General features: G+C 42.3%; 1 protein-coding gene across 4 annotated transcripts in view; it reads left to right on the top strand.

Annotated features, from left to right (window-relative positions):
* THADA (THADA armadillo repeat containing) overlaps positions 1–16,009 on the top strand; it is a 1,551,972-nt gene that overhangs the window by 1,155,562 nt on the left and 380,401 nt on the right. The gene's annotated exons all lie outside the window — the stretch shown is intronic.

Raw genomic sequence — 16,009 nt, 5'->3', positions numbered from 1 at the left:
GTGTGGTACCTGGAATTTATTGGCTTGAGCATTGCTCCTCCACCCTTACTACTGCGCCAGGAGGATCTTGTATTGCAGCAGTAGGGCAGGATTCTGCACCCTATCCTGTGCAATCTACACCGCCAATACACTGCCAATTTTAGAGACTGAACAGTGGCAGTTAACCTAGTTTGATCTACTACCTGAAGTTAATGGATGTCATCCTTGCTGCCCGGCATACCTCTACAAAGCCCATCTTCGCTGGGGGCCACTCGGACAAATTTGTGACCTGGTGCAGAATCCACAATAAGGACCTGTTAAAAGCCAACACTGTTGTATTGCTTATTATTTGTGTTATCTTTGACCCAGCAAAGACTTACAGTGAGTACATTAAAAGTTATTTGTGAACCATTTCTGCATTTTTGCTTTTACTGGGCCAACTATCTAGTTTAAATCACCTGTTGTGATGAGGATTATAAAACGTTTGACTCATTTATTTCCACCCAAACCCTTACTGATGCCTTAGTGGCATCTCATTTTGGTCCTGCTTTTCCTCATTTGTACATCCTTTAAACCAATGCCAAGAGGGATACTCTTCTTCATTAGAATTTGCTATTCATTTTTCAAGAATCAGCCTCCGGAGGGACTGAGAGATCAATCCACCAGGACCAAGTCTTCTACCAATGCAATGGCATGTGGAGTACCTGTTCTGGATATCTCTTAGTCTGTGATGTGGGTATTAGTGCACATGTCCACGAAACACTACTGTCTTGGCGGACAGGTTTGACGGGATGGACATTTTGCCTGTTCTGTCTTGCATGACTTTTGGCCTGAGCTGTTCAGCAACCACTCCACCATTGGAGGTATTGCTTTGGTATCTATTCTAAAGGATCTGTTCTAAAGGTGAGGAATCTGCAGTTAGAATTGTCCTTCAGAAGAACAACTTACTTACCATCGGTGGGATTCTTCCTAGTGGATACTCTATCCACAGATTCCCCACTGCCCTTCCACCTCCCCACTCTGTGAAATGTCCACTTTTTCTCATCTAAAAAGGTCCCAAACTATAGATGTCCATGCTGGTACCATTGTTTGTTGTTGGGCTCCGAATCAGAGTGTGCTGACAGAGTCAAGAAAAAAATTCACGTCACTGCGGAAGGGTGGCGCATGTATGAGTTTCTGTTAGTCACTTTTAGGACAGATCGAAGTAAGATGTAGAAACGCACAACATAATCTACTGACGTGTGGAAGCAAAGCTATTTAAAGCTTCCAGATCCAGTATGACACCTTTGGGATATTTGAATGGGAGGAATCTGGGTGTCCACTGGAAACAACATTACTAAAGGTAAGTAACTTGTTCTTCATCGTCATCTTGAAGTCAGAGTCTGGCCTCTGCCTCTGCATAAAAATCAGAGCGAGGATATTGATGAGGTCTACTGGTAAAGACTGATACCCGTCCAGAGAATATGAGCTCTACATCGAGGGCGGAGTGACTTTTAGCATTCAGTGGGGCTCTGCTCTACCCCATCCTAGTTGCCAGTAGGCAGCCATTTTCAGCATTTGCTGTGGATAAACGTGCAGCCAAGAAACAGTCCTGGATCTGTAGATCCCTCTGCCCTAGGTGTGTGCTCCATTCTTGAGAGCATGGTAGTGCAAATCCTCCCTGTCACAACACATATTTTTCTCTCTGGTCACATGGCAAAGCTTCCAAGAGGCTTCATGTTTGTGGTGAAAAATTGGTAGCATCTGGAGGCTTATTTTACCTGTCAGTCAAATCTGCTTACCTCTTTAACCCTTTTGTCAGTGACTTTTGGAAAGTAGCAAAGAAAGCCGCCACCTAACTATCTCCCCCAGTGCACGGCGGGCCTCTTGAACAATTGCTTTATGATGGCAGGGTGGTGCCCAAGTAAGATTTGCTTGCTCCCCTAAATTCCTTGGATTCTACAACTTCAACTGTGGGTATAATTGCTGCAGATGTACCTGGTCGTGGTCTGTGGTGTTCTCACGAAATGTCTAGATAGGGCTCACATGCCCGTGGGAGCCTGTTTTGTGCTCAGACCAACACTAGTGTGGAAAAAAGTAAGCAAGGTTCGTTGGTCTTGCTCCCCTCCCCCACCATTCACACACAGTGCAGGATGTTCAGCTGTTCCATCATGCAGTGTGAGCATGTGCAGCTCACTCACATTCCCCTGTAGCAATAGTTTTTTCAGGTATGAGTGATGGGCTATTTAAGTACAAAGCAGCCCCCAATCTTACTGCATCCTCTCTTTCTCAACCATTTTGATGTACATAATTTACCTACACACAAGATCCTGAAGGAAGAGGATGGATGACATTCGTTATGGGTGATTGAAACAGAGCAAATTTGGTCCACTGGTCCCTGAAATTTATCAGTAGATTACTTCCATCCCATTATGAGAAAGCGGAATTCTGTGCCCACTTTCCTTTCTTAACAACTTAGATGCCACCCTGCATGAAGTACAGTTTTTCCTTGGAAACTGATGATTAAGCCACACCAATTACAAAACTCCCATTCAGTATGCTAGGCCAGGAGTACTGGAAAAACAAATGAGGAGGCCTGAAATCCATCTTAAACTTAAGATTCATTCTCAAATTTGTACTCTGGTTTTGCATGCTCTGAACCCTCGAAATTGTCTGGTGTGTCCCAACGTCGAGAATGCCTGTTTTCATATCCCTTTAAGATGCTGTTGAAGGAGCGTCTTCAACTTTATCATTGTGAGTCAGTACTACCAACTAGCAATTTTTCCCTTCTCTTTACATCTGTGCCCTTGTTCACAAACGTTATGCTTGTGACTGTCACACATAATAGATGGTCAGGAGCCCATGTGTAGCTAGAGTTCTCTGACTGGCTTTTATGCATGGAGATTCCCTCCTTCACTATAAATGTGGGATTTGTAAAGTGCAGCAAATCACCGGTGAGGCTCTAAAGACGCTGAATTGTGGGCACAGGGAGATTAAGTGGTTTGCCCAGAATCACAGGATGTTGAGCCACCAGTGCTGAGACTCGAACCTGGTTCCCTCAGTCCTGAAGTCGGCAGCTCAGGCCTTTTAAGCCACATTCACTCCACTTACGCCACATCCTCTCCACATCTGTCTCATGCAAGGGCTGACTCAGGACATGACAGGCTGCTTCTGTTAGGAATGGAGGACCCACAGCACTGTAGTTTGGTTTGCAAGGCACTTCACTTGTATGGGGGATGGCCAAGCACCTGTAGCCTCAAATTATTGTAGGAATAGATATATCATGCTTTGGTGTTGAAGCCCAATTAAGAGACTTTTTCCGTCAGTACCTTGTAGTGTGAGGCTGGTTCACTTCAGTCTTGTGGATCTTCAAGCTATAAGGTTGGCACTGGTAACCACGTTCCTTCCTCGAGGCATGTTACTTGCTGCAAGCCCTCACAAACAACGCCATGGATTTCCATTTATTTTATCTACAAAAGAGGAAGATGTCTGGTGTCTAGTCAGTTGTGTATGGATAGCCAAGCACTGTGTTTGTGGGCAATGTGCTATGCAGTGCAAAATATGCCTGCTCACCCAGATGCACAAAACAGATTGACGCTAGTCTCATGAGTAAGAATTATTTCAGGAAGTAGTGGAGAGGACATTATCTTACATAGGACTCCGGAGAATGACTTGTAACTTTCTCTGCTGCAGGGATTTTCATCTCTAGGGTGTCTTGGGTAAGGACGTTTTGAAAGGGGCTGGTTAATGTGGTTTTAATAGCCAACTCTCATTCGCCAAAAACATTTGTATGCCGCTAGAGGATATTTTCTTCTTGGTCTAAGGCTCGTGAGTTTCATACCTTTAATTGTGGAACTTTGTAAGTTGTAGAATTCATGGTCATACAGCCTAAGAAAGGTCTCAGCTTAAGCATTGTGAGTGGATATCTCAGCTTTTCATTGGTCATCTAAGTTGGGCTCATAGTTTAAACCTCCTCCTGTTTTGCGCTTCCGAAACTTACAGTAAAACCTTTACATCTAAAATGATTTCACACTGATTCTTAATGTTCTAATAGGTGCTCCATTTAAACCTATTCATTCTTGCTTCCTGATATTACTGACATTAAAAATCATATTCTTTATAACTGTCACCTTTGCTAACAAATGTGGACCGTTGGTTGTGATCATTGTCCTTTCACCTTCATTATTTTACTCAGTTATTCTGTGTTGTCCCAGTGTTTTGCCAAAGGTTGCCTATGAATTTAATGCGCTGAAAAAATTGCCTTTCTGTTTTGCTTGTGTCTTTTCATGCTTGTGAAAAGAAAGAACAATTGCATCATCTTAACCTTATTTACAAAGCCATGATGACCAGCATCCCCGCTTACCTTGTAGACAAGCTCACCATCTCTGGTAGATATTGGCCACCCGCAGTCAGGACACCATCATACTGCAGACAAAGAAGTGTAACAATGCAGCACAAGTCAGCAGTCCTTTCTGTTTATGCACACAGGATCTGGAACAACATTTCCGTATCCATTTGATTTTATTATCTTTTTTTTTTTTTTTTAATTAAAAGTATAACAATATCAATTAGTTCTGCCCTAGCTAGAAACCAACAGGGGAAAAAGAAGGTAAATAAATAAGGACCAATCTATGGGGAGGGATGAAAAGAATAGAGAAGCATTGTTGTAATGGGCATGACATTAACGATAGAAGATGTCAACCCCAGTGTGATGGCCTGTACCAGATGAAGGCACAACCCATCATGCTGTTACACTCAGAGACAGAGGGCCTGATTCAGAGTTTGTCAGAGGGGGTTACTCCATCACAAACGTGACAGATGTCTGTCCACCGTATTATGATCCCATTTTAGCCAGAGGAGATCAAAAAATGGTGGACGGGATATCTGTCACGTTTGTGGTGGAGTAACCTGTCCGTCAAACTCCAACTCAGGCCAAAAGTTTCAGCCCACTGACATATCTTAAACTAGGCCCCTACCCAGACGAGGGAATAGAGCCCAGGGCAGAGCCCAAGGTCCACACACCAACATCCAGTAGTTACTGCATATACTCCCTACGGGAACTCCATATAGTTCTAGATCTTGCCCTCGGGACTTGCAGTGATGCATATGTTTAAGCCTGTTTGTTACTTAATGTGACATCCTCAGCCTGTCTCGAATTTTGTGGACAGGGCCATTAAGCCCCGTTCTTGCTGCCTTATGTGGGGTGAGCACCAGAAGAAGTACCACCATTTTTTCTTTTGGGTACAGGATATCAACTTCATAGTCAAGAAACAAAGGAAGTGGAGCACACGGAAAGAAAGTAGTTATTTCCACAACCGTGAGAGTTACCTTAGACCAAAAGGCATGGATTGGATGGGAGGCCCTTGATCCCCAAATCCGTAAGGGCCACCCCAATGCTGCTCCAATTTAGGAAAGAGTTGACAACACCTCCTTAAAGAACTCTACATCACAGTATGACAGAACAGTACGTTTTTTCTCCCAGAACCTAACTACCTCACCTATCTGTTGTTGACCTTATTCTTGCTTTTGGTCCTGTACAGCCCTCCACTGTTATTTTGACTTGGATTGTGCTGTATTTAATACCACAGACATACCTCATGAAAGGGCCTATAGCTTCTTTATGAAACCATCCAAGAGATATCACTTGAATGGCCAGCTTTTTTATGTTTTTAAGTTATCATAAAGTACAGGCTTCAAAAACAGATGGATTGTCCTCTTGTCAGACTGACATGGTTATGAGCTGGCAGATGAGTACCCTTCAGATAACCTTTTTTGATGATGTCTGCCACCTGACAAGTTGCAGCTTTGGCCTCTTTGCATTCTTTCAGTAAATGAGAATGATTTTGCTGTTGTGCTGCAGCATTTCTACTTTAAATAAGAGGGTGCATATTCTATGGCATTGTTACTCAGACACCGTGGATGCCAACTGCTAAGGGAGTTTATTAGAGAATGGGCAGTTTGGGGGTAGGTACGTCTATTGGAAATGCCTTAAGTTTATTATTGGCTATTGTATGGATACGCTATCTTCCCTAGATTCATCATCTACCTCATTTTCCACACGGAGCACAAATGAGGTTTGTTTTTATTTTTCTTCTAAACTGTGGAGAGAAGGGAAATTAGGCAGAAGTGAGATTGAACTATAATGTTGAACGTGCCTAGTACACCACCTGTTAAAGTATACAAATACAAAAAAGTGACTGATGGAATGCTTGAATGAATCTCAACCACTGGTAATCACTTGAATCGCATCCCAGCCCATCGTCATTTTGCACTCTATGCTATCTCAGTTTGGATCCAGCCTTACGCAAATCAGTCTTGACCCTGTTCTAATTGGAGCAGTCCAGCCCGAACTGCCAGGCGAGGTCCTCCATGGACTTTAAGCAGAAGCAACTCAGGATTGGTTTTGCCCTGGTTGGTGCTCATCATCCTGGTATAGCTTTTTTCTTGAGACAGTGTGTACAGGACCCACGTCTGGGCATATCCGTCCCACTTAGGGTGACACTAAAGTATACAAAAAATTGATGTTGGAATGCTTAAAAGAATTTCAGCCACTGGTAATCACTCGGGCCACACGCCAGTCCCTTATTAGTTTGCTCACCATGTCACCTCCTTTTTGATCTGAACATGTGCAAATCAGTCTTGATTCTGCTTCAATGGGAACTGTTGAGCCCGAGCTGCCAGTTCGGGTTCTACCTGAACGGGAACACAAGCAACCCATGACTAATTTCACCCTAGTTAGGACTAATCAGCCAGGTACCACATGATTCCTGTGACACAGTGTGCACGGCACCCACACCTAGACATACCCATGCCACTTAAGGCAACACACTAAAGTATTTGAAAAAGATTATTAATGAAATGCTTGAATGAGTCTCAGCCACTGGTAATCACTCTAGCCTCATTCCGGTATATCATTATTTTGCACACCTTGCCACCTTAGTTTGGACCCAGTTATATGCAAATCCATCTAGTCCCTGCTCCATTTGGGCAGTTGATTAGCCCACTTCCTCCGCTAGGTATTTTGAACTGACATAGACAACATTTTGCTTCATCACATGTGCACAGCTGCTTGCAAATGAGTGCACTTAATTGCCAGGGCTGGTGTGGATGTTCTGCTGGTCCACACTTTACTTAAATATTTTTATATGTTTGCCAAGCAAGTTTTTATTATTCTGTATAATGCATGTGTTTTGGAAAAAAAGGAGCAAAAAATGCATGCTTGGCAAGGCTCAACCTTTTGGTTTTGCGAATGCTTGTTTAGGTCTGCTGTCTGCCATGGTCTTTTCACTTTACGAAAATTATAGAAATAAAAAATACTGATTGGGGCTTGCAGCCAGCCCTTTTCATCCATGTGTCTTTTGTTATCGCTCACATTTTCTTCCACCTACTACAGCATGTAGCATGGAACATTTGGCCATTCCACTTTAGCCATTGACTAACATTATGAGTGATGGCATTCTGCTCTTTCACAGGGAGCAGAGGGCCTGCTGTGGCAATGTGTGCCTTTTGAGAAAAAAATAATTTTACTTGTAGCCATTTTTTAAATTGACAAATGACTGGCAACTCCCTAAAAAAACACAGTTGTGAAAAAATCATGACTAAGCAATTTACGGTATGACAAAACCAAAAGACTGACAGCCATCACCAGACCTCCTAATTTTGTCATTGCCCGTTTAAATTATTCTTTATTGGAGTCTTACAGCAGTTTTATCTGCATTTCCCTAGAAATGCCATTGTCAGTGGTAATAGGGGTAGTGTTTGGCTGCCTCCTAGGCCGCCTCTGCATGGGCAGTAGTTACTGCGTTTATGAAAGCCCAAAACGTTTTTTTTTTTTTTTGTCTTCTGTTCCTTTTCCATATGATATTTTTACTTGATGCTTGAATGCAAGATACGCAGCATAACAAGTAAAGCCATAAACTATGTTTAATTCTCTGCACATATTAAAATATACTTTAGACCGGAGCTTTCAACCTAATACTGTAAGTTAAAATAAATGTAAACATGATGGCATTCTTACATATTGTTGGAGGTGCGAGTAGATGTTTGCGAGCCAGAGAAAATCGTGTGACAAAGCATCTTAGTTCGGTGGTGTGCATGTAGTAAAGGTTTGCACTGATCTAGTTTCTCATGTCGACCCTTGCTAAAGTAAAGCTTATTCCATTGATGACTTCAAATGACTCCAGTACTGCTGCTAACCCTTACTGGCAAATGTAAAGGTACAGGCTCCTGGGTCTCTTTTGAGAGTAAATGTATTTTGTGGATTGCAGCAGTTTGATCGCTCTTCGCTGCACCAGGGAATAGAAACCCGCCTTCATTGTATTGAAGTGTGACGTCCGGGATTAGCCACAGCACTAGTTGATGCCTCATTATTATGTCTACACTTGCAGTACAGCCTGCCTGTCTTCTGGTTGCCTCTACCTATGCAGCTCATTGCTTCTTTTCATGGTCTCGCCCCACTGCATGCCCACTGTGACGTCATCCGCTACAATACCATCAACGCCCCTTCCTCATTTAGTACCTCCCTTCCCGCACTGACCTGTTTTTCAAGGATGTGTGTGACGTAAGTGTGTGCTGGTGGCCTTAGATGCTTTGATCCTTGGTCCGCCGCCCGACTACTATAAATCTTTTCCCTAATCTGCATTGTTTTGTCACTCAGACAGGCACATGAACCTTATAATTCGGCACACCTCAGTCGTTAGCTTCTCTGCTGTGGCAGTGTTGTACACAGGCATGAGTCTCTTGTGCTCCTCAGAGTAGATTCCATTTACTAGCACTGTGTGTCGTGCTCAGCCAGTCCCCATATGGCTCCTGAGTTACTCGTGCTATGTCTGTGTCAAAGATTTTTGTGTGTTTATATTTATGTGCATCATTAACAACGTGGAGAATGTATTTGTATTTTCACTCTTTATTACACATGTACAGACTGATATAGTACTGTTGCATTTGAACCAATTGATAATGTATAAAAGTGTGTTCCTCTGATCATTAACTACTTCTCAATTTAGGTACAAATGCCATCTTGTTCAAGATGGAAGTCGCTCTGCCACTCATGTCTTTCCTCTCTCCGTGTCTCAATGCTTGCCGTTTGGACAGTATGGAGTCAAGCAGATTATTATTTGTTTATTTACATTGGCGTTGTCCATGCTGACTCCGATGAACTTCCTCAGCTCATTCATGAAACTACAAGTATTTCTTCTAAGTCTTTCCTCTAGATCACTGTGCCCATGCACTGTTCATTCATATAGCACACAGTTGTTCATTTATCTAGTTTCTTCGAGCATTTCTGAATGATATTAGCTTAGAGGAGGCATGCTATGTATTCATTTAGTGTCATAGTATTTAGATGTCAAAGCAATATGACATTTAAATTTACTGTTCTCTGATTTGCATTTATTCACAGCACAGGGATTCTGCACTTCTGTAAATTTTATGTACAGAAATATTGTGTAAAAGCCCTCGATTTTGGGAGCGAGCCAGAAGACTTTCCTGTTCTACTAGGGATGCTTTCCTTTCCCTTTTGATTTTGCTGACGACTTTAACTAATTTCTGATTTTACATACCTCTGTATTGCTTTTTCATAGAGAGCCTTCATGGCATTGACTCTGTACCACTTTACTTTTAATTTTGTAATAAAACTCTTTAACTTTTCCATTGATCTACAAATCGGTTATTGAGTGGGCCCATTAACATTATTTATCTTTTTTATGTATTGTATGATGCCTTAATGTGGGGGCACATTGCCTCGTGAAATTATAGTTCAACACCGTCTCCGGTCCAGTAAAAAGTGTACATTCTGATTGAGGTGAATTTAAGGGTGTCTAAAATTCTGGGGTACCCCGTTCCCATAGCTGTTTCCAAGTCTTCTTAAAAAGGCTTAATGAAGTCAAGTGCATGCCATCATTTAGTCTAAATAAAACGTTAGTGCTGGTAATTTTGTAGCACACTTATTTCGTGTCACTCAGTATTTCCTGTATCAGTGCCTTTGAACTGGGGATGTTGAAGCTGTAGCTTGGCTATGTATGTTTAGTCAACCAAAATAATTCTCCAGAAACCTTTGAATTGAACCTGTATGTGTTTCCTGCAGGAGCCAATAAATCACCTTAAATTTTGGGTAGAGTTGCCCCTCTCCTATCTCCTGTGCCCTCTGTGTTCCTTTAACTGTGGAATAAGCTAACTGCTGCATCCTCTAAGCATTTGATTGCACAAAGGTATCATTTTGGAAGAACATTTTTTAATGTCTGCTGGAAGTATCAACATGGGAGATTCCCTTGGCACTCAGGCTTATTGTTTGGGTTATGAGACAATTAGAATAAAAGCAAACAAAAACAACTAGATGTATTGTTCATGTGCGTTTCCTAACAATGTCATTCATAGTATTAAACTGTAAATCTGCCTCGATTGTGAAAATTGAAGAAGGAGAAATGTTAAAAAGGGTACCCAGGGAGATTACACTATGAAGATCAGACTAAGAGTGACTGAATTCTGTATGTTACTGTACTTGATAATGGAAATTGTGCAAATAATACCTGTGTTTTTTGTGGAATTGTAAGAGAGGAGGGTTGGTGGGTGTTCATGTTCATTTAGCTCTCTGAACTACCTGTGTATTTGTGGTGTGTGCACAAAGGAGCATGTATTATAAACTTTGCAGGCTCTAGCTCATACACTTATATATATTTACCATCCTTCAGGATTTTTAGGGTCAAGCCTGCGTTGCATGCGCTCGCGCATGCGTATCGCAGCGAGACGCTTTTGTATTTAGAAAAGGGCTCGGAGCCCTGTCAACTTCACGTCAGTGTTTTTTATTGGTTCGTGGGCTTGCCTAATAAAATCTGCTTGCTTTCATTAGTCAAAGGCAAGCATACGTCAAGCCTTTTCCGGTGGACAGCCCTCCTCGAGCGCAGCGACCAAGTACAGAGAACATGCGAGGCTTGCTGTTTTCCATTGGGCTCTTGGACTTCTTTTTCTCTAATTTACGAGCGCGATCTCGCTTGGCAGAAGTCGAGCGCTTTACATAGTTAATTTAACTTTTTCGGGTTGTGTACATAAATGCACTTTAGCCCGATAGGTGAAAAGTCGGGTTAGGAGTTTACAACGCGATCAGCTCTAACATGAGCAAACGCGAGACCCGTTGCATTGTAAATGCTTGTTTTTTGATGGAAGGACTTTTTTCTATCCCGTATCGCTAACAGTGTATGCTGTTTCCTGCATCTCTCTGTTCCTACCAGTAACCTGATACTCTCATTGTGGGGGAAAAAACTCTTTACCATCCTGAAATGTTCTAACCCCTTTTAGACGAGTGTTCTCCTTTACTCGTTATACTACAACTCAGATACAACCTTTCACTGTTGCTTTCTCTTGTAAATACTAAGCACAGCTATTGTTTCATCAGGTTTTCAAATTGGTTCTACAGTGAGAACTCTATTTTTGGACATAAGAAGGCCCTGCAATTCTACCTTCCCTCTGTTAGCCAGTGGGTCTTGTCTAAGCAACAGGAAATGTTTAAATGCTACCAAATACATGTTTTGATTTTCCCATTGGAATCTCCAATAATGCATTGCACTATGGTTTCAAACTCCTACTATAATAATGTCAAAGTTAAATTGATTAGGTGGAACATGGACTTTCAGTTTAACCCAAGCAGGCACTCCAGTTTCTCCATAATGGTGGGTGAGTCTGAGCCATCTGGTGCTCCCCCAGCTTGATGGGTCGGCTTTTGTTATAGGAAAGAAAAGTACTTAAAAGGCTAAAATGTGGTGTGTCCAGCTTGTACAGTGTGGATGTAGATCTTATAATAATTGTCTATAACTAGGGGAATTCATTGCAGCATTTTACGTCGAGGATGACACAGTTGTTTTACAGAGACCCTCGCATTGGCTTTTTAGCAACATGGAAGAAATGAAAAGCAATTCAAAGATTTTTGTTTTCCTAGGTCAAGGCTCACTACGTGTGGCATTTAAAAAGAGAAAAGCATGAAGTGTTTGGCTATTATTGATTTCTTGAGGTCATCTAAGGTCTTGGTGAAAAAGAAGTTAAAAGCCATACGAGTGATGAAGTAGTTAATTGGGTGTAATCAAACACTTAGGGCTTTAGGTTTGGCTTCAGTGATTAAAGCGTATTATATCAAATTAACCCCTGCCGTATTACATGGGATGGCGCTGTTGATATTGGTTAAAAATAAGTTACCAAACTGAAGGGATGATCTAATGTCAAGCTTTAAATATTAGAGGCAAATACTCCTGAGTACTGTACGTCATTGGGTGGTTAGGCCAAAACCTTAGAAACACCATCCTTGTGGCTTCCTCTTCCGATTGACTGCTACAGGATTTTACACCTTAAAGAGAATAATAAGGCTGTACCAAAAATATCGGTAAAATCTACAGCAAAGGATGTGTTCTTTAAAGATAACGGAGTTAGGTGCCCCTTCACCTATTATCAAATTCCTGGAAGCACTGATCAGATTTTAATAAAATTCAATATAGTTTTATAACAATGTTTGTTTTTAATTTAATAAAACAAACGTTATTATAATATTGTTCAAATATTTGTAAGCCAGTTACATAGAAAAAAAAGACAAAGACGAAACCTATTGGCTTAGCCAATGCGTGTTACTTTTTCTGCTGAAAACAATACCTTTGTGGCCTGTGCTTGGTGCCCTGGCAGTCTTATGAAATGATGCTAGAGTATCCCGCGTCTGTAGTCTCAGTGGAGAGTCAGTGACTCGTAAGGCTGTACCTGGCAATGATTATTAAAGCACATTCCAAATTATTGTTATACTCCGGTGACTGAGCTCTTTTTTAATTCAGTTTCAGATTTTTTCTAAATTAATGAATCCTGGTGAAATAAATGTAATCATCTAACGAAGTAATCTGCATATGTAGTCAATATGTATTTAAAGTGTGAATCTTCAGGCTCTGTAATTTTGATAGTGTAATGGTTTGATATAAATCTGTGAACTAAACTGATCTGAACCAATGTTGGACGAAGGATTATGTGTGCATATAAAACAGATTGCTCAGCAGTGCAAGTCGACACATTAAATTACGGTTTCTAATGGTCGCTGAAATGTGTTCTTCCCTCGTGTGTAGAGCCGGTTTTCTTCAACCCTTCCTTAGGTACCAAGAATGCTGCTTTCAGGATTGCTTGTGGTTGTGGAAGGAACGGCTCATCCCAGGAATGCAGGCCTGGCACAACCCTGTGTATTGCCTGGTATGTTCTTTGCTACTAGAAATATAGTCTGCCTTTTCAGTTTGTGGCAAGGATGTTTTCCAAGTTGGCTTCTTCAGCCTACATTAGTTTGTTTAATGTCTTCTAAGGAAGAAGGCTTTGGCATCTTGAACGATGATGCATTGCGCCTTCGTGGCACACCACCCTTGGCTAGCTGAATAGAAGGGATCAGACATGGTTTTTAGATGCTTCTTTTTGCTTGATTCTTGGAATGTCCTTTGCTGCTGCTTGGAAAAATACCTGCTTCAGATGTTGACGCGGTGCTGCTGCTCCTGGGGGCCAGTTCCTACACTTTGGACTCTGCTAAGAGGGCATAACCCTTTTATATCAGCCTCTCTCCTCTCCCATTGCTGCTTTTGCTGTGGCTCTCCCTCGTCCTAAATGGGTTTCATCAGAGAAGTGTTAGACGCGGCAGGAGTGGGGTATAAAGCGCTACATGAGAATGAAATTATTTAAAGAAAACATGACTTTTTCTTAAATACAGTAGTAAATTGACAGCTGTAGCACTGCCATTCTGCTCCCAATCGGCACGCTATTACCAGTTGTTCTCCCAATCCCCCCCCCCCCCCCCCCTTTTCTTTACTTCACCTGATTTTGTGCAGAGACATCTCCCGGTTCAGCTGACCCCAGCGAGGGGACCCGAAACAAGTGCTGAAGGCAAGCCTAACGCTCGTGGGCGTTTGATGGTTTGGGCGGGTGTAGGAAGGCCGAGTTACCTCTCCACCGAAAACATTTTTAGGAAAAGCCACCCCGTAAGTGCACTGTTTCGAATGCATAAAATAAAAGGCAGACGGAATTGCGGGCACTTCCGAAGGGGAATGTTTGGAATATTTCAACTCATATTTTGTTACATCACTATCTGCCACAGTACCTAAGAGCAATATTTCTCTACCGCAGGAAGGCGCGTATCGGTGTATAAAGAAATAAAGAAAGCGTGTACTTCTGTTTAAAAAAAAAAAGTGAGTGCAAAGCAGGCCCATTTTGTGCCATGGACTTGCTGTGCCTATTATGCAGCATTCTATGCTAAGAGGAATTGCTGCGGTTCTCTAAAGTCCTATTGCTAGAATTCATATTCCCTCTATAAGCAAAAGACCACTGCAGTGCAAGTGTGTGACTTGCCCTGGTGTGTCAAGCCAGTGTTCACATCGCTGAGGTAGGTATAGCTACCACCCTGAACTTCAAACTCCTGCCTCCTGCCATCTCACCATTGTCTTCAGTGGGTACCGCAGCTTCAGCAGCTTGCCCTGCAGAAATAGACACTCCATATGAAACCCCAGGCACGTGTTCTTTCACATGCATTTGTAGCATTGCTGTAAAGGATGCTGGTTCCACCCTATCAACCCATCCAGTCCTAAAAGCACCCACTAGCTTCGAGCTCACCAGCAATGCCCTGCAAACCTGGGTGGGCAGTCTGGCCCTGCCTTGCACCAACTACAACATGTATCACTATTCAACATAAACAGTGAACTGTAGAACCTCATACAACATTCCCTTTACCCACCACACCATTCATTACTCCCCCACCACCAACACTACCCGTCTACAGCTCCGGCTACATTTTATATGCTATAATCTCAATAATCCGCTACATCATATGCAACCTGTACAACTACCTACACCGACTGCAATCTGAAGTGAGGAACACATACATATACCTTACTCCTCCTGCACCATGTATAACCCACACACCATCATCAGCGCCTAACCCTGCACCACGTACCCAGCACCACCGCATTCATCTATTCGACCAAGTAAATGCTTTAGGTGTATATGTTCCATTTCAGTAGTATTTCTCTAAGAACCTGCGTTTTTCAAGTTTCTACAGGAATTGTTCGAATATAGCCTATGGATTAGTGCTGCTCAGCATAATGTTAATAAATTCCATCTACTTTTGAAGCCCTTCTTCTGCCCCAGTTACACAAAGTTTATTATTCCTAGGTTTGTGAATGAGGAAGGCGTGGAAGGCACCTGCCACTGCCTGACATGAAGCGTGGATCTAAAGGTGGACAAGGCATGGAACAAGTTTTCTTATCCTGCCACTAGCAAAGAGAACATGCTTGGGGCTAAATAAATAGTTCCATATGAGTTCCAGTGAACAAGCCGAGGTGGCCATGGTAGGTATTTTCCACTCTCAGCAACTTGAGAGGCAAAGGCTCCTCTCCTATATGATTGGCCTAGAGCACCCTGACCAGCCATGTTAGTCCAAGCCTGCAGTTGTAAACAAGGGTCCAGTGACCGTGCTAGAAGGGCTTTTTCCTGCCCGAGTGAGTTTACGATTCTCTGCTGCTAGTATCATATCAATGTTGCTTCTGCCGATGCTGTGCCTGGTTCATGTGACATCCCTGGGTATTCTAAATATGAGGAAAGCTTTGAGTGATTTGTCCGTGCTATATGTGAAGAACGACTGCACCGCTTTTTCCTGTGCTTTAACTCTTCTGTTTGGTTCCAAAGCCTGAAAAGCCTTTCCTCTGCTCATAATCCATAACTTCTGGCTTTGCCAGTGCTTGTTTCATGTATCCTGGTTAAAACAAAAGGCATTCTGAACATGGGTAGAAAAAGATTGGAGATGTGTATGTAAAACAATAGACTAATGCCAAGATCTCCAGGAGACTTGCACATGCTGCACTTTATTTTCTCCTCATCTGCAGAGACCAAACCCTATTGTATCATAAGGGGTAACACATGTTATCTTCAGTGACTGAGATAGGATCTAGGGTGACACAAAACAGAGTAAGAAACGGTTTATTGTGGCTAATGGTGCATTGAGGCATTACACTATGGTTAGTACCTCTGAGGGGCACAGCAGTGTGAAAATACTGATGACCTT

Source organism: Pleurodeles waltl, chromosome 5 (assembly GCF_031143425.1).
Source record: "Pleurodeles waltl isolate 20211129_DDA chromosome 5, aPleWal1.hap1.20221129, whole genome shotgun sequence".
Taxonomy (NCBI): domain Eukaryota; kingdom Metazoa; phylum Chordata; class Amphibia; order Caudata; family Salamandridae; genus Pleurodeles; species Pleurodeles waltl.
Note: the sequence above shows the minus strand (reverse complement) of the source record. Positions and strands in the feature narration are given on the sequence as shown.